Source organism: Arachis ipaensis, chromosome B4, assembly GCF_059453495.1.
Source record: "Arachis ipaensis isolate K30076 ecotype BB chromosome B4, ASM5945349v1, whole genome shotgun sequence".
Classification (NCBI taxonomy): Eukaryota; Viridiplantae; Streptophyta; class Magnoliopsida; order Fabales; family Fabaceae; genus Arachis; species Arachis ipaensis.
In genome coordinates, this window is record NC_142439.1 from 45,562,807 (window position 1) to 45,590,195 (window position 27,389).

The window sequence follows — 27,389 nt, forward strand, 5'->3', positions numbered from 1 at the left end:
CAGAAGTGAGTGCCCCCATCACTGATTAACACTCTAGGGACACCAAACCTGCTAAAGATATGTTTCTGGAGGAACTTCAGCACTGTTTTAGTATCATTGGTGGGTGTGGCAATAGCCTCAACCCATTTTGATACATAGTCAACTGCCACCAGAATATAAGTGTTTGAGTATGATGGTGGGAAAGGTCCCATGAAGTCAATTCCCCATACATCAAACAACTCTATTTCCAAGATTCCTTGTTGAGGCATGGCGTAACCATGAGGCAGATTACCAGCTCTTTGGCAACTGTCACAATTACGTACAAACTCTCGGGAATCTTTATAGAGTGTGGGCCAATAGAAGCCACATTGGAGAACCTTGGTGGCTGTTCGCTCACCTCCGAAATGGCCTCCATATTGAGATCCATGGCAATGCCATCGGATTCTCTGTGCTTCCTCTCTGGGGACACACCTACGGATAATTCCGTCTACACATCTCTTAAAGAGATAGGGCTCATCCCACAAGTAGTACTTTGCATCAGTAATTAGTTTCTTTTTTTGTATTCTATTGTACTCCTTGGGTATGAACCTTGCAGCTTTATAGTTTGCAATATCGGCAAACCATGGTGCTTCCTGAATGGCAAATAGATGCTCATCAGGGAACGTCTCAGAGATCTCAAGAAAGGGGAGGGACGTCCCTTCCACTGGCTCTATCCGGGACAGATGATCAGCTACTTGGTTCTCTGTCCCTTTTCTGTCTCTTATTTCTATATCAAACTCTTGCAGAAGCAATACCCATCTGATGAGCCTGGGTTTTGAATCCTGCTTTGTGAGTAGATATTTAAGAGCAGCATGGTCAGTATACACAATCACTTTTGATCCTACTAAGTATGATCTGAACTTGTCAATGGCGTAAACCACTGCAAGTAGTTCTTTTTCTGTGGTTGTGTAATTTTTCTGGGCATCATTTAGAACGCGACTGGCATAATAAATGACATGCAGAAGCTTGTCATGCCTCTGTCCCAATACTGCACCAATGGCATGATCACTGGCATCACACATTAACTCAAATGGCAATGTCCAGTCTGGTGCAGAAATGACTGGTGCTGTGACCAGCTTAGCTTTCAGCGTTTCAAACGCCTGCAGGCATGCTTTGTCAAACACAAATGGCGTGTCAGCAGCTAGCAGATTGCTTAGAGGTTTTGCGATTTTTGAAAAATCCTTTATAAACCTCCTATAGAATCCTGCATGCCCCAGAAAGCTTTTGATTGCCTTAACATTGGCAGGTGGTGGTAATTTTTCAATTACCTCTATTTTTGCTTGATCCACCTCTATTCCCTTGTTTGAGATTTTATGCCCAAGAACAATTCCTTCAGTCACCATGAAGTGACACTTTTCCCAGTTTAAAACTAGGTTGGTTTCTTGGCATCTTTTTAGAACAAGTTTCAGGTGATCAAGACAGGAGCTGAATGAGTCTCCATATACTGAGAAGTCATCCATGAAGACTTCCAGAAATTTTTCCACCATATCAGAGAAAATAGAGAGCATGCATCTCTGGAAGGTTGCAGGTGCATTGCATAGCCCAAAGGGCATCCTTCTATAAGCAAACACTCCGGATGGACATGTGAATGCTGTTTTCTCTTGATTTTGGGGATCTACTGCAATCTGGTTATAGCCTGAGTAGCCATCCAAAAAGCAGTAATAATCATGACCTGCTAGTCTCTCTAGCATCTGGTCTATGAATGGTAAAGGAAAATGATCCTTTCTGGTGGCTGTATTGAGCCTTCAGTAGTCAATACACATGCGCCACCCTGTAACTGTTCTTGTAGGAACTAGTTCATTTTTTTCATTATGAACCACTGTCATGCCTCCCTTTTTTGGGACGACTTGAACAGGGCTCACCCAGGGGCTATCAGAAATGGGATAAATAATCTCAGCCTCTAGTAATTTGGTGACCTCTTTCTGCACTACTTCCTTCATGGGTGGATTTAGCCGCCTCTGTGGTTGAACCACTGGTTTGGCATTATCCTCCAGTAGGATTTTGTGCATGCATCTAGCTGGGCTTATGCCCTTAAGGTCACCTATGGACCACCCAAGAGCTGTCTTGTGTGTCCTTAGCACTTGAATAAGTGCTTACTCTTCCTGTGAATTTAAAGCAGAGCTTATGATCACTAGAAAGGTGTCACCTTCTCCTAGAAATGCATATTTCAAGGATGGTGGCAGTGGCTTGAGCTCCGGTTTAGGAGGTTTTTCCTCTTTCAGAAGAAAGTTCAGAGGCTCTTTCATGTCCCCTGAATCCTCCAAATCAGGCTGAACATCCTTAAAGATGTCTTGCAACTCTAATTCGAGACTCTCAGCCATGTTGATCTCTTCTACCAAAGAGTCAATAAGGTCAACTTTCATGCAGTCTGTTGATGTGTCTGGATGCTGCATGGCTTTGACAGCGTTCAACTTGAACTCGTCATCGTTGACTCTCAGGGTTATTTCCCCCTGTTGGACGTCAATGAGGGATCGTCCAGTTACTAGGAAGGGTCTTCCTAGAATGAGAGTGGCACTCTTGTGCTCCTCCATTTCCAGCACAACAAAGTCAGTGGGAAAGGCGGATGGCCCAACTCTGACAATCATGTCCTCAATCACGCCTGATGGGTATTTAGTGGAACCATCAGCAAGTTGGAGACATATCCGGGTTGGTTTAACTTCTTCAGTTAAGCCAAGCTTCCTGATAGTGGATGCAGGTATTAGGTTGATGCTTGCCCCAAGATCGCATAAGGCTGTCTTGGTGCAATCACCTTCCAATATGCATGGTATCAAAAAACTCCCAGGGTCTTTAAGCTTTTCAGGAAAGCTTTTCAGAATGACTGCACTGCATTCTTCAGTGAGGAGAACTCTTTCTGTTTCTCTCCACTCCTTTTTATGACTCAAGATCTCTTTCATGAACTTAGCATAAGAAGGTATTTGCTCAAGTGCCTCTGCAAAAGGAATCTTTATTTCAAGAGTCCTTAGATAATCTGCAAAGCGAGCAAATTGCTTATCCTGCTCCTCTTTCCGGAGTTTTTGAGGATAAGGTATCTTGGCTTTATATTCCTCAACCTTAGTGGTTAAAGAAGCCTTTTTAGAGGGGTTGTTATCAGCACTTGTGTGTGTCTGATCCCTCACTGGCAATTGACTACCAGAGTCAGAAGCTGGAGTGACGTTAGACGCCAACTCACTGTCTGTTCCTGGCGCCTGAACGCCAGAAATGTGCCCATTTTGGGCGTTCAACGCTGGATTATGCCCCCTTTGGGCGTTCAACGCCAGACTCTTGCCCATTTCTGGCGTTGAACGCCAATCCTGCCTTGTTTCTGGCGCTGAACGCCAGTTTTGGGCATGGTCTGGGCGTTCAGCGCCAGCCTTCCACCCATTTTCTGGCGTTTTAGTGCCAGAATTATTTTTCCCTGGGCTCTTACTGTCCTCAGGGGAATCTTTGGTGGGTCGCTCATTTCTTGAATTCTTGATGCCTTGAGGTGGGGTATTTAATGTTTTCCCACTTCTTAATTGAACTGCTTGGCATTCTTCTGCTATTTGCTTTGATAGCTGCTGCTTTGTTTGCTTAAACTATTCGTCCATATGTATATTAGCTATCCTTGTTTCCTGTAACCTGTCTTTGAATTCAGCTAGCTGCTTTGTTAGAAAATCTAATTGCTGATTGAATTCAGCAGCTTGTTTTACAGTACTGAATTCAGCAGTTACTGTTTTAACCTCTTCATTCATGGAAGGGTTGCTGCTTAGATACAGATGCTGATTCCTGGCAACTGTATCAATGAGCTCTTGAGCTTCTTCAATTGTCTTTCTCATATGGATAGATCCACCAGCTGAGTAATCTAAAGACATCTGAGCTCCTTCTGCAAGCCCATAGTAGAAGATGTCTAACTGAACCCACTCTGAAAACATTTCCGAGGGGCATTTTCGTAGCATCTCTCTGTATCTCTCCCAGGCATCATAAAGAGATTCATTATCTCCTTGTTTAAAGCCTTGGATGTCCAGCCTTAGCTGTGTCATCCTTTTTGGAGGGAAATATTGATTCAGGAATTTTTCTGTCGGCTGTTTCCATGTTCTTATGCTGGCCTTAGGTTGGTTATTTAACCACCTCTTGGCTTGATCTTTTACAGCAAATGGAAACAGTAATAGTCTGTAGACATCCTGATCTATTTCCTTATCATGTACTGTGTCAGCAATTTGTAAAAATTGTGCCAGAAACTCTGTAGGTTCTTCCTGTGGAAGACCGGAATACTGGCAACTTTGCTGCACCATGATAATGAGCTGAGGATTCAACTCAAAGCTACTGACTCCAATGGAGGGTATGCAGATGCTACTTCCATATGAAGCAGTAGAGGGGTTAGAATATGACCCCAGAGTCCTCCTGGACTGTTCACTTCCACTTATGTCCATGATGGATCTATGGATATAACTTGGACTGACTTACCTTTTTATTTATTTTATTTTATAAGAAGTAAACACTTAAATAAAATAAAATAACTAAAAAGAATTTGAATTTTGAAAATAATTTTTTTTTTCGTTTAAAAAAAATTAATTAGTTAATAAAAAAAAGAAGAAATTTTTGAAAAAGAGGGAAGATATTTTCGAAAATTAGAGAGAGGGAGAGTTAGTTAGGTAGTTTTGAAAAAGTTAAGAAACAAACAAAAAGTTAGTTAGTTAGTTGAAACAAATTTTGAAAAGATAAGAAGTTAGGAAGTTAGAAGAGATATTTTGAAAAGATATTTTTTTTTTTTTGAATTTAGTGAGGAGAGAGAAAAACAATAAGATAGTACAAGATTTAAAATTTTTAGATCTAATGCTCCTTGTTTTTGAAAAATTTGGAGGGAAAACACCAAGGAACACCAAACTTAAAAATTTTAAGATCAAGACACAAGGAAACTCAAGAACACTTTGAAGACTCACAAGAACACAAGAACATGAAGGAAGAACACCAAACTTAAAATTTTTAGAAAACCAAACCAAAATTTTCGAAAATCAAAGGGAAATCAACAAGAAAACACCAAACTTAAAGTTTGGCACAAGATTTAATAGAAAAAATATTTTTGAAAAAGAAGGTTTTGAAAAGAGTATAAAAGATTCTAACCCAATTACTAAGAACACAGATTAACGCTCTAGCCAAATGAGTTATGGGACCTTCAAAAATTTTAAGAAAGATTATTTTTGAAAACACCAAACATGAAGTTTGGCACAGGATTTAATAGAAAAATTATTTTTGAAAAAGGTTTTAAAAAAAATATGATAGCCAATTATCATGAACATAAACACCACGTTCTAAATAACTGAGCTATAAGTTTAAAGTATTTTAACAAGGGATAAATAATAAAAGACTCTAAACCAAAAAAAAAGGAAAGATTTTTCCTAATCTAAGCAACAAAATAATCCGTCAGTTGTTCAAACACGAACAATCCCCGGCAACGGCGCCAAAAACTTGGTGCACAAATTATGAATCACACTTTTCACAACTCGTACCACTAACCAGCAAGTGCACTGGGTCGTCCAAGTAATACCTTACGTGAGTAAGGGTCGAATCCCACGGAGATTGTTGGTTTGAAGCAATCTATGGTTATTTTGTAAATCTTAGTCAGGAAGTCAATTATGTTTGTCAATTGAATTGTGAGTAACCAGTAGAGCATAAATTAAAAGTTACTTGTTGTGCAGTAATGGAGAATATGTTGGAGTTTTGGAGATGCTTTGTCTTCTGACTCTCTGCTTTCCTCTGTCTTCTTGTTCACGCACGCACGTCCCCCTATGGCAAGCTGTGTGTTGGTGGATCACCGTTGTCAATGGCTACCTTCCATCCTTCCAGTGAAAACTACGCTCACGCGCTCTGTCACAGCACGGCTAATCACCGGTTGGTTCTCGATCCGGTTGGAATAGGATTTACTATCCTTTTGCGTCTGTCACTAACGCCCAGCCTTCAAGAGTTTGAAGCTCGTCACAACCATTCAATCCTTGAATCCTACTCAGAATACCACAGACAAGGTTTAGACTTTCCGGATTCTCATGAATGCTGCCATCAGTTCTAGCTTATACCACGGAGATTCTGATTAAGGAATCTAAGAGATACTCATTCAATCGTATATAGAACGGAGGTGGTTGTCAGGCACACGTTCATGATTTGAGGAAGGTGATGAGTGTCATAGCTCATCACCTCCATCACAGTTAGGCGCGAATGAACATCTTAGATAGGAACAAGCGTGTTTGAATGGAAAACAGAAATACTTGCATTAATTCATCGAGACACAGCAGAGCTCCTCACCCCCCAACAATGGGGTTTAGAGACTCATGCCGTCAGAGAATACAAAGTTTAGATCTGAAATGTCATGAGATACAAAATAAGTTTCTAAAAGTTGTTTAAATACTAAACCAGTAGCCTAGGGTTACAAAATATGAGTGGACTATGATGGATGATGCAGAGATCCACTTCTGGGGCCCACTTGGTGTGCTGGGGCCCACTTGGTGTGTGCTGATGCTGAGACTTTAAGCAATTCACGTGCAGAGGCCATTTGTGGAGTTGAACGCCAGTTTTTGTGCCAGTTTGGGCGTTCAACTCCAGTTTTTGATCCTTTTCTGGCGCTGGACGCCAGAATTGGGCAGAGGACTGGCGTTGAACGCCAGTTTATGTCGTCTATTCTTGTGCAAAGTATGGACTATTATATATTTCTGGAAAGCCCTGGATGTCTACTTTCCAACGCAATTGGAAGCGCGCCATTTCGAGTTCTGTAGCTCCAGAAAATCCACTTTGAGGGCAGGGAGGTCAGAATCCAACAGCATCAGCAGTCCTTTTTCAGCCTGAATCAGACTTTTGCTCAGCTCCTTCAATTTCAGCCAGAAAAATACCTGAAATTACAGAAAAACACACAACTCATAGTAAAGTCCAGAAATATAAATTTTTCCTAAAAACTACTAGGAATAGACTAAAAACTAACTAAAACATACTCTAAACTATATGAAATTATCCCCAAAAAGCGTATAAAATATCCGCTCATCAGACCCCCACCAAATATCCAACTTAAGGACTTAAACTAAAAGTGCTAGGTGGGAGATACCACACCACGGTAAACTCTTTCCATTCTCTTGTATATATACTTAATAAGTGATTTGAGTTGCCATTATAGGTAGTTTTCTTCTTTTCTATACTCTTATACATTTTGTTTTGATTGATAGGTTGTTGTAGTGAGTTTTGATTAGTTTAGATTGTTGTTAAAGTAGGTTGCTTGAAGTGCAAGTTTTGTTTGTTTTGTCTTTGAAAATTTTTCAAAAAACTTAAAGATTTTTGTTAAATTTGAATTTTGGTTGCTTTAGAATTTTTATAGGTTAGGAGAGTGTTAAATTCTATTTTTATGATTAAAAAAAAATTTTCAATCCACACTTAAGCACGCATGACGCTTATGCGTGGATTGCACTTCCGCAACTCCTGGTTCAAAAACTCGAGAGTTGTGTGAGATTTGTGCTGGAAGTGTGTGTTTTGCACAAACTAGATCTACGCGTAAGCACGCATGATGCTTACGCGTGGATTGTCCCTGCTGCATCCACGCATAAGCACGCATGACGCTTATGCGTTGATTGCACCCTGTTTTTCTCCTTTCTCCTTTCTTTCTTTTTCCTTTTTCTTTTCTACTTCTTTCTTTCTACCTTTCTTTTTCTCTCTTCTTCCTTTCTTACTTTCTTCTTTTCCCTCTCTAAAAAAATTTTTAATATTATAATAATAATAATATATAAATAAATAAAATATTAAAAAAATATTTTTTTCTTCTTTTTTCTCTTCTTCTATTTTCTTTTATTGCATTTGCTTATTTTCATTCATTGTATTTTAATTTTGTTTTCATAGCTTGTTCTTATTTTATTTTCTAAGTTTCTCATTTTAATAATGGTGTTGAATTCTCTTACTCAATTGTTGAGAATTTCTTGCATTGTTTTGGTGCTTCATGACTTGTTTAGCATTAATGGTCATATTTGTTCCACACACAAGATTAGTGCTTTAGTCCTTCCTAATTCATTATTCTTTGTCTTTGTACCTCATTATCATTGAGTTAGCATGGGGCCAAATACTTTCATTCTTATCACTAATCTTATTTGTGACAATTGTTGATTAAGCTTGATGCAACATGCTCTTCATGTTATTCACTTATACTTTGAATTTCCTCTTGCATCAAGTATTAGTTGATATGCCCTATGCCTATATTGCTTTCTCACTCACATGCGTAGCTAACATGTAGTGATAACTCTACTTTTATTTGGCATTAGCCCCCGCCTATGTTCTATTTGCTTTGATATGCTTGTTGTAGGCTTAATTTTCTTTCTTTTTCTTTCCTTTTAGGTTGACCACCAAAAGAGGAAAAGGAAAAGCTTCTAAATGGGGGCAACAAACAAGTTCACCCGCACAACCTTTTGAAGGAGCTCATCAATTCTAGCAACCCATCCACCTTGCTCTTCTTTGCATGCACCGAGGACGGTGCAAATTTCTAAGTGTGGGGAGGTCGTCCGACCGACCTCCATGGGTAACAATCTCTTTCTTTCAACACCAATTCTTAATTTCCTTTGATAGTTAGTTGTTGCATTGAATGATAGGTTGCACGTTAGTTAGAATTTGTACATATTTTACCACTTCTTTTCATGTTAGGACTACTTGGTTAGGGTGATGATTTCTTTTCCAAGAGACTGTTTTTAGGGCACCCTACCAATTTGAAAAAAAAATTTTTGTTGAACTTGCTTGAAGAATTTATTTTGGAACATGGTTTTTGGAGCTAAGAACACAAGCATGTGAGTTTTGAGCCTCGCGGTGTGGTTACATCTTATAACCACTTATTTTCATTCTTGTGTGTATTATTCTCTCTCTATGATTGTAATCTTTGATTTGTTTGATTCTTTATTTCCATTATTCCATGTATACATGCATTTACATGATTGAGGCCATCATTTCATTTAGCTCACTTACCCAAATAGCCTACCTTTCATCAACCATTGTTAGCCAATTTTGAGCCTATTTAATCCTTTTGTTCTTAATTGTAGCACAACATTACCCCTAAGTGAAAAACAATAAAATTCCTTAATTTGGATCTTTGATTATCTTAGGCTAGTGAGGGTGTGTATCATTTGGCTATGGGAAATTTGGGACATTGGTTGAGATAAAAGTGTATTTTGTATTTTTGTTGAAGATTTTTGGGAATTGGGTACATGCTTATGCATTAAATATGTAAAACTACATGCATTGATACGTTTGTATATACTTTTGAAAAAAAATGTGTGAAAAAAATGTAGGAAAAAAATAGAAAAAATAAAAGAAACAAAAAAATATATATAAAAAAATGCAATAAAAAGGGGACAAAAATGCCCCAAAGTAAAGTAATAATAATGATGCATATGGGATGTAAATTTAAAAGAATACATGAGTATGTGAAAAAGTGGGAATCATGGGTAGCTAGGTATTGTATTAGATTTGTATAGGTTGTCATATGTGTTTGGTGAGAGCTTAGGTTAATCAAAGATTCAAATTTCAAGCTCACTTGACCATATACATCCCTACCTTTACCCTAGCCCCATTACAACCTATGAATAAGTCCTCATGATGAATGTATGCATGCATTGAATAATTGTTGATTGTTAGATGAAAAACAAATCATGAAAGCATGATTAGAAGAGAATTGAGTGATCAACCCTATACAGTAGAGCAACTAGATCGGATACACGTTCGGTGAGGGGTTCGATGCTCAATTCCTTGTTCCCGGCTTTCATGAGCTTTCTTATTGCAAGTCTATTTGAACTTCATTTTGATATTTGATTTGGTAGGATTCATGAATCGTCATATGATTTTAGCCCTACTTGCTTATATATGTTCTTGGAGATTGATTTACTTTTAACTAAGTAGATAGAGTCATATTGCATTTAGTTGCATTCATATAGATAGGTGCATCTAGTTTATTTACATTGAATAAATGTTCATACCCCTTTTCTTTTCCTTCTTTATTCTTAGCATGAGGACATGCTTGGTTTAAATGTGGGGAGGTTTGATAAACCCCAATCTTGTGGTTTATTGGTGCACGGAATTGTGATCACACTTTTTACAACTCCGTTACAACTAACTAGCAAGTGCACTGGGTCGTCCAAGTAATACCTTACGTGAGTAAGGGTCGATCCCACGGAGATTGTCGACTTGAAGCAAGCTATAGTCATCTTGTAAATCTTAGTCAGGCGGATTCAAATGGTTATGAGGTTTTGATAATTAAAAGATAAATAAAACATAAAATAAAATAAAGATACTTATGTAATTCATTGGTGGGAATTTCAGATAAGCATTTGGAGATGCTTTGTTGCTTCTGAACCTCTGCTTTCCTATTGTCTTCATCCAACCATGCGTGCTCCCTTCCATGGCAAGCTTGATAAACCACTATTTTATGGTTTATAATGTGCTTAATTGTGTGGTTTTATCATGGTCTTTACCCACTTATTCATATGATTAGCATGCATTTATATTTCCTTCCTAAAATTATTACATGATTGAAAACTTGCTTCCTAAGAGACTTTTAATTATGTATTTTAATTCTCCTTTATTCCATCCGATGCCGTAATCTGTGTGTTAAATGTTTCAGGCTTTATAGGGCATGAATGTGTTGGAGATTGGAAAGGAAGTTTGCAAAAATGGAAGGAACACAAGAAATTAAGTAGATGACCAGCGAGAAGTGACGTGGCCGCATGGCTCACGCGACCGCGCAGATTGGAATAGCATAAGTGACGCGGAGGCATGGACGACGCGCCCACGTGGAAAAGCAAAATACCGAATGACGCATCCGCATGAATGACGCGATCGCGTGATGTTCGTAATCTGCATAATCTGCAGAATTCGCTGGGGGCGATTTTGGGCCTTGTTTTGACCCAGTTTTCGGCCCAAAAAAGCATACAAAAGCCAAAGAACATGCAGAAACCAGAACAAGATTCATTCCACACAATTTTTAGTTTGGAGATCTAGTTTTACTCCTCCTCTAGGTTTTCTCTCTACACATTCATAGTTCATAGGATTTTATTTCTATTGCTCTTTGCATTGGGATATTGAGAAGAGTTATTACCTCATCAAGACTTCGTCATTCTAGTTCGTTTTCTTTACTTGGCTTTACTCTTTCATGTCCTTTAATTTACTCAATTTTACTATTGGATTATTTTAGAATTTATTAATACAGGAATTACTTTTATTTTTAATTGATTCCTTTGAGTTTTATTTATCATGTCTTTCTTTAATTTCCTTTCCTATGTTATGAGTTCTACATTCACAATGAGCGAGTAGTTCCCTAACTTGATGGGGAGTTGATTGAAAGGAACCCTTGAGTTGGGGTGCTTAAAAGAAAAATTGTAATTGGGTTTATTGTTGGAATGCTCTCTAGTCACTGACACTAATCCTTTTCAATTGAGCGGATTGGAACTTGTGAATAGAAACAGCATTCCAACTTGTTTGACTTTTCCTTACCTAGTAAGGGATAACTAAACAGAACAACCTTCAATTATCAATTAATCTTGAGAGTACTTCAACAAGAATAGGGCTTCCAACTAATCTACTCCCAATTAAGGCTTTTATTTAAATTACTTAATTTCTCCAATTTAATTTCCTGTTTATTCAACTCAAACTCTTTTTGAAAATATCTGATTAATAAAATAGCACACCTTTCTGCAACTCGTTGGGAGACGACCTAGGATCCATACTCCCAGTATTTTAATTTTAATTTTTGTGACAACCCTTCTAAATTGATAAGCGGATTTCTGGTTGGTTAAGACCTATACTTGCAACGCATATCTTATAACGATTCTTGACTCGCCAATTTCCGCCACGTCAATTTTTGGCGCCGTTGCCGGGGAGTTGCAATAGAGTGCTAAGTTATTAATTGGAATTTATTTATTTGCATTTTATTTTATCTTGCTACTATGAGCTGCTTGTTTCTTTCGTTAGATGATGCGTTCACTTTCTGATCCAAGCTTGCCAGTATTCGATCCTGAGATTAACAGAACTATTTCACGAATAAGGCAAGCTCGGCATTGGTTAGTCCTCTCAGAGGGCAGATCTGAAATGTCATTTGAGGAAGAAACAGCCCCTGTTCTACTGATTCAGTTGATCTACGTGTAGGTCACATGGCAGCACCTACGAGAGTTACTATCCAAGAGGCTGGAGCCCCTGATTTTACAATGCAACCGTTTCAAGCGCATCATCCAGCGGTGGCTATAGACTTTGAAATAAAGACTGCACTGCTCAATTTGATGCCCAAGTTTCATGGTTTACCTGCTCAAGAGCCTATCAAGCACCTGAGAGATTTTCAAGCAGCCTGTTCTACTGTCAGGCGTGATGGTGCAGATGAAACTTCAATTTTGCTGAAAGCTTTCCCGTTTTCTCTTGAGGGAAAGGCAAGAGAGTGGTACTACACTCAACCCGCAGCAACTGTATCCGACTGGGATACACTTAGAAGAGAATTTTTGGAAAAGTTCTTTCCAGCTGAAGTTACTGATAAACTGAGGAAAGACATTTCCATGATTGTTCAGGACGAATCCGAGACTCTCTATGAATACTGGGAGTACTTCAATAATCTTCTGGAAGCATGCCCCCACCATATGATTGACAAGATAGTGTTACTCGGTTACGTCACACAGGGCATGAGGCCCCAAGATAAGACCACATTGGAAAGTGCTAGCAATGGGTCTATGAAAAAGTACAAGACCACTGATGAGGCATGGCAATTGATCAGCGAATTAGCTGAATCTACTCGAAATCACAGGCAAAAGCAAGGCCGTTCAAAAGCCGTTGTAGAAGTATCCTCTAGCAGAGAGACTGCTGCTCTAACTCAGAGTATCTTTGAAATAACCAACTTGCTGAAGCAGATGCAATTGAATCAACAACAAGTTTAGCAAGCTCAACCTTCTCCACCACAGCAAAGCTAACAGTTAGTCCCACAGAGAGTTTGCAGAGTCTGTGCTGATTATAGCCATTATACTGATGAATGTCCGCAGCTCCAGCAGGAAGACAACATCGTGGCAGCCACTCATAACTTCTATGACCGCCCCAACCAAGGGTACAATCAAAGTGGCAGTTACAACCACGGATGGCAGGACAATTCAAACCAGAATTGGAGGGACAACAACAACAACAGAGGAGGTAGAGACAATCAGGGAAATCAGAGGTGAAATAATAACAACAACAAGCAGTAGAACCAGTACCAGCCTTACAGAGTACCTCACCTGAGGCAATCCCAAGGACCACAGAATACCCAATAGCAGACCTCTCAAATTACTCATCCTTCTTCATCTGCTAATGATGACTTACTATAATCTATTGATCGGAGACAACAGACCATGGAAAATAACCTTTATGCTACACTAAATGGTTTGAACTCTACCGTGCAAGCTCTTGTCTCACAGATTGGATCAATGAATAACTCCAATAACCAGCCTTTGAGCTCCAGTGGAATCCCCTCTCAACCGTTACCCAATCCAAAGGGTGGCATTAATGCTATCACCCTAAGGTCCGGAACCACACTGCAGGAGAGGAATCAGGAGGAGCCAAGCCCACCAGAACACGCCTCAGCTGAAGAGGTAGTGGAAATAGAAGATGTTGAAGAGGAAGAGGACATACAGCACATGGCTGAAAAAGAAAAAGTTCAACCACAGGAGGAAGCACCAAAGGGCGCAGACACTGTAAAAGACACCACTCCCTTTCCATTTCTACAACTTGCAAGGAAGCCCAGAAAGCAGCTGGAACCTGATCCCAAAATGGTAGAGATATTCAAAAAGGTTGAGGTAACTGTTCCTCTTTTTGATGTTATTCAACAGGTACCTAAATATGCCAAGTTTCAAAAAGATTTATGTATACATAAAGACAAAATTAATGAATTAGAAACTATTCGTTTGGGTAGTTCCATATCTGCTTTAATGGGAGGTTTACCTGAGAAGTGTAGTGACCCAGGTCCATGTATGGTTAATTGTACTATTGGTGGTGTAGTATTTTCTGACTGCATGTGTGATTTAGGAGCATGTGTGAGTATAATGCCTTTGTCTATATATGATATTTTGAGGCTCCCTCCCTTAAAAAGGTCGGCAGCTCGTTTTGTGTTAGCAGATAAAAGCATTATTACAGTGGCTGGAGTTGCTGAAGATGTATTAGTGGGCATTAAGGGGCTCACATTTCCCATTGATTTTTATATCCTGGAGATACCCCAAAATGACTCAGAGAAGCCGTCATCGATCCTACTCGGAAGACCATTCCTGAAGACCTCGAAGTTCAAATTAGATGCTTTTTCAAGAACATACTCTTTTGAAATAGAGGGCCGAGTAGTAATCTTCACTCTAAATGGAGTTATGAGGCATCCTCTGGAGGATCATTCTATCCTCCAGTGTGACATTATAGGTGAAACTGTGGCTGAAGTTCACCAGGAGGAATTTGAAGAGATGTACATAGGACAAAGTCCAAGTGTGGGGGCATTCTCAGAGGACAATGACAGTACTTTACCATTGTTACCAGCTCCAGACAACCCAGAGCCTGACCGCGATCAGAAGTTAGAATTAAAACCCCTTCCTCCACACCTCAAATATGCTTACCTTGAAGACGAGCAAAAATTTCCAGTTATCATTGCAAGGGAACTCACTTCTCAACAGGAAGAGCAGTTACTTTGTGTGCTGAGGAGGCACAAGAAGGCAATTGGTTGGAGTTTGGCAGACATAGTAGGCATCAACCCTCAAGTCTGTGAGCATAGAATATTTTTAGAAGAGGGAGCAAGACCTGTTCGTCAACCCTAGAGAAGACTAAACCCCACTATCTTAGAGGTTGTCAAAAAGGAAGTGACCAGACTACTGGAGGTAGATATCATCTATCCCATCTCAGACAGTAAATGGGTAAGCCCAGTACAAGTGGTGCCCAAGAAGTCTGGAGTCACTACAGTGAAGAATGAGCACGGAGAGCTCATGGCAACCAGAGTTCAGAACGCCTGGAGGGTCTGCATCGACTACAGACGCCTCAACCAGGCCACTCGTAAGGATCACTATCCTCTTCCATTCATTGATAAAATGCTGGATTGCCTGTCAGGTAAATCACATTATTGTTTTTTAGATGGTTACACAGGTTATTTCTAGATTCATATAGCTCCTGAAGATCAGGAAAAGACTACTTTCACATGTCCTTTTGGGACTTACGCTTACAAGAGAATGCCCTTTGGCTTGTGCAATGCACCAGCTACTTTCTAAAGGTGCATGATGAGTCTTTTCTCTAATCTTATTAAGGACTGTATGGAAGTTTTTATGGATGATTTTAGTGTATATAGCGATTCCTTTAGCCTTTGCTTAGATGGATTATCTAGAGTATTAGATAGATTTGTCAATACAAACCTTGTATTAAATTTTGAAAAATGTTACTTTATGGTAAAACAAGGTATTGTACTAGGACATGTTGTGTCTAATACTGGTATTTCTGTAGATCCAGCAAAGGTGGATGTTATTTCTAGTTTACCTTATCCCTCCTCTGTGAGGGAGATCCGCTCGTTTCTTGGCCATGCAGGTTTTTACAGGAGATTCATTAAGGACTTCAGTAAGGTAGCTGATGAGCGGATAATTTATACGCTTTTTGGCATTGTTTTTAGTGTGTTTTTAGTAGGATCTAGTTACTTTTAGGGATGTTTTCATTAGTTTTTATGTTAAATTCACATTTCTGGACTTTACTATGAGTTTGTGTGTTTTTCTGTGATTTCAGGTATTTTCTGGCTGAAATTGAGGGACTTGAGCAGAAATCAGATTCAGAGGTTGAAAAAGGACTGCTGATGCTGTTGGATTCTGACCTCCCTGCACTCAAAGTGGATTTTCCGGAGCTACAGAAATCGAAATGGCGCGCTTCCAATTGCGTTGGAAAGTAGACATCTAGGGCTTTCCAGCAATATATAATAGTCCGTACTTTGGCCAAGAATTGACGACGTAAACTGGCGTTCAACGCCAGCCTTCTGCCCAAATCTGGAGTCCAGCGCCAGAAAAGGATCCAAAACCAGAGTTGAACGCCCAAACTGGCATAGAAACTGGTGTTCAACTCCACAAATGGCCTCTGCACGTGCTACACTTAAGCTCAGCCCAAACACACACCAAGTGGGCCCCGGAAGTGGATTTATGCATCAATTACTTACTCATGTAAACCCTAGTGACTAGTTTATTATAAATAGGACCTTTTACTATTGTATTAGGCATCTTTGGATCTTTGGATTACCTTATGATCCTTTGATCATGTTTTGGGGGCTGGCCATCTCGGCCATGCCTGGACCTTTCACTTATGTATTTTTAACGGTAGAGTTTCTACACTCCATAGATTAAGGTGTGGAGCTCTGCTGTTCCTCAAAGATTAATGCAAAGTACTACTGTTTTCTATTCAATTCATCTTATTTTGCTTCTAAGATATCCATTCGCACCCAAGAACGTGATGAAGGTGATGATTATGTGTGACGCTCATCATCATTCTCCCCTATGAACACGTGCCTGACAAACACTTCCGTTCAACATGAAATAAGCTAGAATGAATATCTCTTAGATCTCCTAACCAGAATCTTCGTGGCGTAAGCTAGAATGATGGCGGCATTCAAGAGAATCCGGAAAGTCTAAACCTTGTCTGTGGTATTCCGAGTAGGATTCAATGAATGAATGACTGTGACGAGCTCCAAACTCGCGATTGCAGGGCGTTAGTGACAGACGCAAAAGGATAGTAAATCCTATTCCAGCATGATCGAGAACCGACAGATGAATAGCCGTGCCGTGACAGGGTGCGTGAGCATATTATTCACTGAGAGGATAAGATGAAGCCGTTGACAAGGGTGATGCCTCCAGACGATTAGCCGTGCCGTGACAGGGCATTGGATCATTTTCCCGAGAGATGACCGAAAGTAGCCATTGACAGTGGTGACGTATCACATAAAGCCAGCCATGGAAAGGAGTAAGACTGATTGGATGAAGATAGCAGGAAAGCGGAGGTTCAGAGGAATGAAAAGCATCTCCATTCGCTTATCTGAAATTCCTACCAATGATTTACATAAGTATCTCTATCCCTATTTTATTATATAATATTCGAAAACACCATTATCACTTTATATCTGCCTAACTGAGATTTACAAGGTGACCATAGCTTGCTTCATACCAACAATCTCCGTGGGATTCGACCCTTACTCACGTAAGGTATTACTTGGACGACCCAGTGCACTTGCTGGTTAGTTGTATCGAAGTTGTGACATATTATGAATTAAGATCAGAGCACCAAGCTTTGGAGCCATTACCAGGATTTGTTCGAGCCTGGAGATCACAATTTCGTGCACTAAGTTTTTGGCGCCGTTGCCGGGGATTGTTCGAGTTTGGACAACTGACGGTTCATCTTGTTGCTCAGATTAGGTAATTTTCTTTTTATTTTATTTTCAAAAATTTTTCAAAAATATTTCAAAAATTTTCTCATCTGTTTTCGAAAAAAAATTAAAAATGTTTTCAAAAATTTTATTCAAAATTTTTAAGAATGAATTCTAGTGTTTCATGAAATATGTTGAATCATATCTGGCTGTAAAGCCATACCCAAACTACTTTGGGATTGGTATTCAACTAATCACTCCAGCCCATGTAATTATATGTTGCAGCCTGGCTGGCTGTAAAGCCATGTCTAAATTCATTTGGACTGAGGCAGCAATTTGTTATCAAGAGCAAGCTAGTTGGAGTTAATCCACCTGCTACTGTTTCTGATCACCTGCTGAAGCTTGGCTGGCCATTGGCCATGTCTAGTGTTTTGGACTGGAGCTTTCTTTAAAAGCTTGGCTGGCTAGTGAGCCATGTCTAATTCCTGGACTGAAGCTTTACACTAACATGGCAAGATTCCTGGAATTCATATTAAAAATTTTGGAATCCTTATTTTTTCTTTTTTTCATATAATTTTCGAAAAATATAAAATAAAAATCCAAAAAAAATTAGAAAATCATAAAAATAAAAAATATTTTGTGTTTCATATTTGAGTCTTGAGTCACATTATAAGTTTGGTGTCACTTGCATATGCATCTTACATTTTTCGAAAATATCATGCATTCATAGTGTTCTTCATGATCTTCAAGTTGTTCTTGGTAAGTCTTCTTGTTTGATCTTGATGATTTTTTGTTTTGTATCTTTTCATGTTTATCATATACATTCTTGAATTCTTAGTGCGCAAGCATTAAAGAATTCTAAGTTTGGTGTCTTGCATGTTTTCTTTGCATTAAAAATTTTTCAAAAATATGTTCTTGATGTTCATCATGACATTCAAAGTGTTCTTGGTGTTCATCTTGACATTCATAGCATTCTTGCATGCATCACATGTTTTGATCTAAAAATCTCATGCATTGCATAATTTTCATGTTTTCATAAAAATTTCAAAAAAATCAAAAATATATCTTTCCTTTTTCTCTCATCAAATTCGAAAATTGAGTTGACTTTTTCAAAAATTTTTAAAAATCAAAGTTGTTCCTTATGAGTCAATTCAAATTTTCAATTTGAAAATCTTATCTTTTTCAAAATCTTTTTCAAAAATCAAATCTTTTTCAAAATTCATGGTTATTTTCGAAAATTCCAACAAAATAATTTTCAAAAATCTTTTTCTTATTTTTATACAAAATTTTCGAAAATAACATAATCAATTAATGTTTTGATTCAAAAATTTGAAGTTTGTTACTTGCTTGTTAAGAAAGATTCAAACTTTAAATTCTAGAATCATATCTTGTGATTTCTTATGAATCAAGTCATTAATTGAGATTTTAAAAATTAAATCTTTTTCAAAACTAGTTTCAATCATATCTTTTCAAAAATATCTTCTTATCTTATCTTTTTCAAAAATGTCTTTTCAAAATATCTTTTCTAACTTCCTAACTTCCTATCTTTTCAAAATTTGTTTCAACTAACTAACAAACTTTTTGTTTGTTTCTTAACTTTTTCAAAACCACCTAACTAACTCTCTCTCTCTCATTTCCGAAAATATCTCTCCCCTTTTTCAAAATTTCTTTTTAATTTATTAATTATTTTAATTTTTAAAACTTAATTTTCGAAAATTACTAACAAATTTTCAAAAAAAAAATTTACTAAACATTTTTCAAAAACTATTTTCAAAAATCACTAACTCCTTTTCAAAATTAATTTTCAAAAATTCCCTCCTTCTCTCTCATCTTATTTTATTTATTTATTCATCTACTAACATCTCTTCCTCACATCATCACCAAATTCGAACCCCCTCTTCTATCTGTGTTCGAATTTCTTCTTCTTTTCTTCTACTAACAATAAGGAACCTCTTTACTGTGACATAGAGGCTTCCTCTTCTTTTCTTGTTCTCTTCTCTTTCTTATGAGCAGGGACAGAGAAAAAGGCATTCTTGTTGAAGCTGATCCAGAACCTGAAAGGACTCTGAAGAGAAAATTAAGAGAAGCTAAATTACAACAATCCAGAGACAACTTGATTGAAAATTTCGAACAAGTAAAGGAAATGGCAGCCGAACCCAACAACAATGCAAGGAGAATGCTTGGTGACTTTACTGCACCTAATTCCAATTTACATGGAAGAAGCATCTCCATTCCTGCCATTGGAGCAAACAACTTTGAGCTGAAACCTCAATTAGTTTCTCTGATGCAGCAGAACTGCAAGTTTCATGGACTTCCATCTGAAGATCCTTTTCAGTTCTTAACTGAATTCTTGCAGGTATGTGATACTGTTAAGACTAATGGAGTAGATCCTGAAGTCTACAGGCTCATGCTTTTTCCTTTTGATGTAAGAGACAGAGCTAGATTATGGTTGGATTCTCAACCCAAAGACAGCCTGAACTCTTAGGATAAGCTGGTCACGGCTTTCTTAGCCAAGTACTTTCCTCCTCAAAAGCTGAGCAAGCTTAGAGCTGATGTTCAAACCTTCAGATAGAAAGAAGGTGAATCCCTCTATGAAGCTTGGGAAAGATACAAACAGTTGACCAAAAAGTGTCCTTCTGACATGCTTTCAGAATGGACCATCCTGGATATATTCTATGATGGTTTATCTGAGCTATCAAAAATGTCACTGGACACTTCTGCAGGTGGATCCATTCACCTAAAGAAAACGCCTGCAGAAGCTCAAGAACTCATTGACATGGTTGCTAATAACCAGTTCATGTACACTTCTGAAAGGAATCCTGTAAGTAATGGGACGCCTATGAAGAAGGGAGTTCTTGAGGTTGATACTCTGAATGCCATATTGGCTCAGAATAAAATATTGACTCAGCAAGTCAATATGATCTCTCAGAGTCTGCATGGAATGCAAGCTGCATCCAACAGTACTCAAGAGGCATCTTCTGAAGAAGAAGCCTATGATCCTGAGAACCCTGCAATAGCAGAGGTAAATTACTTAGGTGAACCTTATGGAAACACCTATAACTCAACATGGAGAAATCATCCAAATTTCTCATGGAAGGATCAAAAGCCCCAACAAGGCTTTAATAATGGTGGAAGAAACAGGTTTAGCAATAGCAAGCCTTTTCCATCATCAACTCAGCAACAGACAGAGAACTCTGAACAAAATGCTTCTAATTTAGCAAATCTAGTCTCTGATCTATCTAAGGCCACTGTAAGTTTCATGAATGAAACAAGATCTTCCATTAGAAATCTGGAAGCACAAGTGGGCCAACTGAGTAAAAGGATCACTGAAATCCCTCCTAGTACTCTCCCAAGCAATACAGAAGAGAACCCAAAAGGAGAGTGCAAGGCCATTGACATAAGCGCCATGGCCGAACCTGTGAGGAGAGGAGAGGAAGTGAATCCCAAGGAGGAAGACCTCCTGGGACGTCCAGTGATCAATAAGGAGCTTTCCTCTGAGGAACCAAAGGACTCTGAGGCTCATCTAGAGACCATAGAGATTCCATTGAACCTCCTTATACCCTTCATGAGCTCTGATGAGTATTCCTCTTCTGAAGAGAATGAGGATGTTACTGAAGAGCAAACTGCCAAGTTTCTTGGTGCAATCATGAAGCTGAATGCCAAATTATTTGGCATTGATACTTGGGAAGTTGAACCTCCCTTGTTCATCAATGAACTAAGTGATCTGGATCAACTGACATTGCCTCAGAAGAGACAGGATCCTGGAAAGTTCATAATACCCTGTACCATAGGCACCATGATCTTTAAGGCTCTGTGTGACCTTGGTTCAGGAATAAACCTCATGCCCCTCTCTTTAACTCGCGATTGCAGGGCGTTAGTGACAGACGCAAAAGGATAGTAAATCCTATTCCAGCATGATCGAGAATCGACAGATGAATAGCCGTGCCGTGACAGGGTGCGTGAGCATATTATTCACTGAGAGGATAAGATGAAGCCGTTGACAAGGGTGATGCCTCCAGACGATTAGCCGTGCCGTGACAGGGCATTGGATCATTTTCCCGAGAGATGACTGAAAGTAGCCATTGACAGTGGTGACGTATCACATAAAGCCAGCCATGGAAAGGAGTAAGACTGATTGGATGAAGATAGCAGGAAAGCGGAGGTTCAGAGGAACGAAAAGCATCTCCATTCGCTTATCTGAAATTCCTACCAATGATTTACATAAGTATCTCTATCCCTATTTTATTATATAATATTCGAAAACACCATTATCACTTTATATCTGCCTAACTGAGATTTACAAGGTGACCATAGCTTGCTTCATACCAACAAACTCCGTGGGATTCGACCCTTACTCACGTAAGGTATTACTTGGACGACCTAGTGCACTTGCTGGTTAGTTGTATCGAAGTTGTGACATATTATGAATTAAGATCAGAGCACCAAGCTTTGGAGCCATTACCAGGATTTGTTCGAGCCTGGAGATCACAATTTCGTGCACCAGTAGCACTTCCCTTATCTAGACTACTGCAGAAGGATATTGAGTTCGAGTTCAGTGAGAATTGCAAACAAGCATTTGATAAGCTGAAGACCACCCTGACTCAAGCTCCAATTGTGAGAGGACCAGATTGGAGCCAGCCATTTGAAATAATGTGCGACGCCTCCAACCATGCAGTAGGAGCAGCACTGGCTCAGCGTGAAGGTAAGGACCCCTTTGTTATTTCTTATGCGTCTAAAACTTTAAATGCCGCTCAGTCCAATTACACTACTACTGAGAAAGAGCTTCTTGCTATTGTTTTTGCTCTGGATAAATTCCGAGCCTATTTACTTGGTACGAAGGTAGTAGTGTACTCAGACCACGCAGCTCTAAAGTATCTATTAGCTAAAAAGGAGTCCAAACCAAGGCTCATATGTTGGATACTGCTATTACAAGAATTTGATTTAGAAATTAAGGATAGGAGTGGTAACCAGAATTTAGTGGCAGACCACTTGAGTCGCCTTGAGCACATTACAGATGACCCCACTCCTATAGCTGATAATTTCCCATTTGATAACCTGTAAGCAGTATCTGAGGTAGTCCCTTGGTATGCACCTGTAGCTAATTATCTAGTTAGCCGCACCTTTCCTCCAAACTTTTCTAAGCATCAAAGAGACAAGCTGAAAAGTGAGTCTAAATATTATATATGGGATGACCCATATTTATAGAGATGTGGCGCTGACTAGGTAATTAGACGGTGTGTGTCTCAATCTGAATTCCAGTCTATCTTAGAGGCATGTCACTCGTTTGAGAGTGGAGGACATTTTGGCCCTTAAAGAACAGCTAGAAAAATCTTAGACTGTGGATTCTGGTGGCCTACTCTTTATAGAGATGCTGCTGAATTTTGTAGATCTTATTTTCCATGCCAAAAATTTGGTAATATATCCAAGAGGGATGAGATGCCTCAACAAATTATGCTTTTCTGTGAAATTTTTTATGTTTGGGACATCGACTTCATGGGTCCATTTCCAAATTCTAATGGTTATTTTTATATATTGTTAGCTGTGGATTACGTTTTCAAATGGGTGGAAGCAATTCCTACCCGCAAAGATGATGCTAACACTGTTGTTTCCTTTGTGAGAAACCACATTATTTTTCGCTTTGGATCACCACGAGCAATCGTGAGCGATCAAGCACCCATTTTTGTAACAGGAGACTAACAGGATTAATAAAGAAGCATGGGATAATTCATAAGGTTGCAACAGCCTACCATCCTCAGACTAATGGGCAAGCCAAGGTGTCAAATAGAGAGATAAAGTGTATCTTGCAGAAGATAGTCAAACCTCATAGAAGAGATTGGAGCACCAGGCTACAAGATACACTCTGGGCATACAAAACAGCATACAAAACACCCATTGGGATGAGTCCTTTCCGCTTAGTTTATGGAAAAGCTTGTCATCTCCCTATTGAAGTAGAGCACAAAGCCTTTTGGGCAGTAAATGAGTGCAACATGGGAATTGAGAAAGCCGAAGCTGAAAGGAAGTTGCAACTGCAAGAACTGGAAAGCCTTCGCCTAGAAGCTTATGAGAACTCAAGACTATACAAGGAGAAGATGAAGGTTGTACATGATCAGCACATCAAGAGAAAAGAGTTCCAACCTAGGGATTTAGTCCTCCTTTACGAATCTCGACTGAGACTCATGCCAGGCAAGTTGAGATCACGATGGGAAGGTCCATACAAAGTTGAGAAGGCCGAACCATACGGAGTTTATCACCTAAGCCATCCTTCAAGCTCTGAACTTATCAAAGTTAATGGACATCGTATAAAGTTGTACCATGGCGAGAAGCTGAAGAAAAACAAGGAGCTCGAGATCTTCCTCTTGGAAGATCGCCACATAGCCGAAGCCTGAGCTAGTGGAGCGTCCAACTTACGGACGTTAAAGCAAAGTGCTAGGTGGGAGACAACCCACCATGGTATGATCGTTCTTTTCTTTATTCTTAGTTTTCCCTATTCAATAACTCTTCTCTTTATTAGTACATTTTGCGCATCTGCATTTACATATTTTAATTTAAAAAAAAATATTTTTCGCGCGACGCGATCGTATCATTGACGCATCCGCGCCGCAGGTGATGGGAGAAAATAATAAAACGAACAGAGAGTCACGCAAGAGCGTGCTGGAGGTGTGTCAGTGGTACAAATCGCCCCACGCGATCGCGTCGCCGACGCGTCCGCGTCAAATGGGAATATTGGCCTCCCACGCGACCGCGTCACTCACGCGGCCACGTGCCCTAGAATTCGATGTGAAAAGGGTGCAAGACCGAAAGTTGTGCTAGAGTGGTGCTGGATTGGTGCTGAACGCACAATTCTTCCCACGCGGCCGCGTGACCGACGCGACCGCGTCATATCCTTCTAATGGCCACTCACGCGATCGCATGCCCTATGCGATCGCGTCACCCCAGAATTAGCAAAAATAAAAATTTCGAACAGAGAGTTGTGCGAGCGCGAGGCTGCCCTCGCGCCAGTAGCATGAAATGGGTCACGCGACCGCGTGACCGACGCGACCGCGTCAATTAGTATAAGTGCAAGTCGCGCGACCGCGTGCCCCACGCGACCGCGTCGCTTGCACAGCACAGCTTCCCTGATTTACCAATTATCTTATCTTTCTTTTCCCCAAATCCTATTTTCTCTTTTCCCACTTTATTTCTTCCTTCTTCCTTCTTCCTTCTTTCTCACCTTCTACTCTCTCTCTCTCTCTCTCACCCCATTAACAAGGTTTTCTTTTCTTCTCCCCCCTTATTTTTCTACTATTCTTCTTACTTTTATATGTTATCTTCTTTTCTTTTCTTTTTACTTCCATTATCCATATTTTCTTTTTCTTTCTTTTTCCTTTTTACTTGGTGTTGGAAATTTATTAGAGTCATTATTTCTCATTATATACTTGTGGATTGTTGTAAATTTGTTTGACAATTATATATTGCTTTTAAAAGGGTTGCTTGCATGTTTAATTTAATACTTTCTATACCCTTTTTACCATGCATGCTATGTGTTTGTGAAAAAGCCCAAATGGCATTATGCACTTTCCTACGTTATTCTACTCTAACATTCAATGCTTGCTTTTCACAAATTCCCTTTACTATTGTATTAATTGAATTTAATTGTCAATACAAACGTGATGGCTAGTTTGTTACGAGTGATAACAAATTTGACTAATTAAATGCTTGGTCTATGCTACTCATGCCTTTGTCTGCATGCCAATAAACCCCTTGCATTTAATTGTCCTCAACTGCACTTGCTATTTTTCCATGGATGAACTTTTCACATGTAGTCATGACCATGTGTTAATGACATACTCTTTGCCGTGCATTGATTATCACTCATACAATACTCTTCCTTGCTCTATCTCTTTAAATTTAATTTACTCTCTCTTCCCTTTTTCAGGATGTCCACCAAGAAAGGCAAAGATAAAGCTACTCCCAAATCAACAGTAAGGAAAGGAACAAAGAGCGCACTAGTGGCAGAGCCCTCTTCAACTGTGATTAAACCCTCAACAAAAAGAACTAAGAGGATTATAAAGGTTGATGATAAAGAAAGAGCCTTCCCAGCAAAGGACACTGCGCGATTTTCCAATCGCTACTATGAGCAGATATTCCCCATCCTGGCAGAAAGGAGTTACGACAACGAATACCTTCTTCTCCTCCCAACCCATATTGCTACCTTTGTTGAGCCACAAATTGCACAAAGACAATGGAGTTTCCTACAGAGACAGCCGAGGCAGTCAATCTTTCTTGGGTAGTCGAGTTCTACTCCAACTTCCACCTGCCAACCCTGCAGTCTGTCTTTGTCCGTCAGAAGCAAGTCCCCATTACAAAAGAGGCCATTCAAAAAGCTCTAGGTCTCCCCCCCGTTCCAGAAGGATTGGATGCCTTTCAAGAAGCCGTACTCAAGCGCTGGATGTACCAATTTGACTGGGACGCCGTTCTCAGAGTTATCGCACTACCTGGCAGCCGTTGGATCTACGGATACCATCGTACCCGCCCTAAGGGAATATCGGCTTCAGTACTTACCTTGGAGGCTCGCGTATGGGCACAGATCATGTCCCATTACCTCTTTCTGAGCACTCACGAGTCCTCTTTCACTGCGGACATGGCCGTTCTACTATGGTGCATCCTTACAGACCAACCTCTGAACCTACCAAGACACATCCAGAATGCCATGGGACACGTACAAATTGCGGGCAACTTACCTTTTCCCGCCTTGGTCTCAGATCTTGTCTCAGCAGCCGGAGTCTCCTACAGAGCTGGGGACACCAAAGCCATGCTTCCACGGGATGATCAGTATGTCCCTAACGGGAAATACATCAGACCTCCACCAGCCGCCACAAGCCATCCTACTGAACCGGTTGAAGATATTCCTTCTTCAACACCACAAGCACCTACAACAGACCAACTGCTCCATCAGATACTTGAAAGGTTGGATCGACAGGAACACAAAGCTAAGATGAGAGAGCGCCGTAACAAGCGCCGATTCACATACTTCAAGGAGCTGATTATGGGAAAATTCATGGACTCAGACACCCCAGACTCCACTTCTTTTACCAGCACAGGAAGCCATGATGGTCTTGCCTGTGGAGATACTGCTACCAGCCCCGCTTTGCTCCTGACAGATGGCACCGAGGACGGTGCAAAGCCTTAAGTGTAGGGAGGTCGGTCAGTACCTGACTTCCGGAGGTAATTTCTCTTCCCTAAACACCAATGAATTAGGATATTTAGTTAGTTTTTCTTTTATAGAATAGAATAAATTGCATAGTAATAGATTAGCTGCATGCATGTTCTACTTGATTGAAAAGACAATAAGTTTCTTCTAAGACTTTATTTTTGGAACAAAATTTCACTAATTTTAATTAAAATTTTTATGTTAAATTTGCTTGAAGTTGTATTTGGAACATGATTTTTGAGCTAAAGAACACACAACATGTGAGATTCGAGCCTCTATGCATGGTTACATTATTTAACCATAATTATTTTATTCTTGTGTGTTTACTTCTCTATGATTGTGATCTATATTTTGTTCCATCCTATATATCCAATGTTTATTATATTTATGTGTTTGCATATGATTGAGGCCATTAATTGTTTTGCTCACTTATCCAAATTAAGCCTACCCTTTCAATTACCTTTGTTAGCCATTTTGAGCCTTTAAATCCTATTTGTTCTATATTTTACCATATTACTAGCCTTAAGCGAAAAAACAATTATATATCCCAAATTGAATCTTTGGTTAGCTTAAGATAGAATTGTGTGTGCTAATTAAGTATGGGAAATTGTGGGAACAAAAGATAATAAGGGAATGTGTCATGATAATATAATGGGAATTTGGATATCTACTCATGTGAAACTATAAGAATTAAAAATCTATGTGCATTGATAAGCTATGTTTATTTTTATGTTTATGTTAAAAAAAAAACCAAAAATATTCAATAAATAAATAAGGGGACAAAATTTCCCTAATGCTAAGTTAAGAATTCAAATATCAATGCATGTATGATAAAATTAAAAATAAAAAGTTGAT

The 27,389-nt window shown here is 39.3% G+C and overlaps 1 non-coding gene across 1 annotated transcript; it reads right to left on the bottom strand.

Annotated features, from left to right (window-relative positions):
- Nucleotides 1-19,883: 19,883 nt before the first annotated feature.
- LOC148567403 (small nucleolar RNA R71) lies at nucleotides 19,884-19,991 on the bottom strand. The gene has a single exon (XR_015882510.1). It is a non-coding gene; the product is annotated as a small nucleolar RNA R71 (small nucleolar RNA).
- Nucleotides 19,992-27,389: the final 7,398 nt, after the last annotated feature.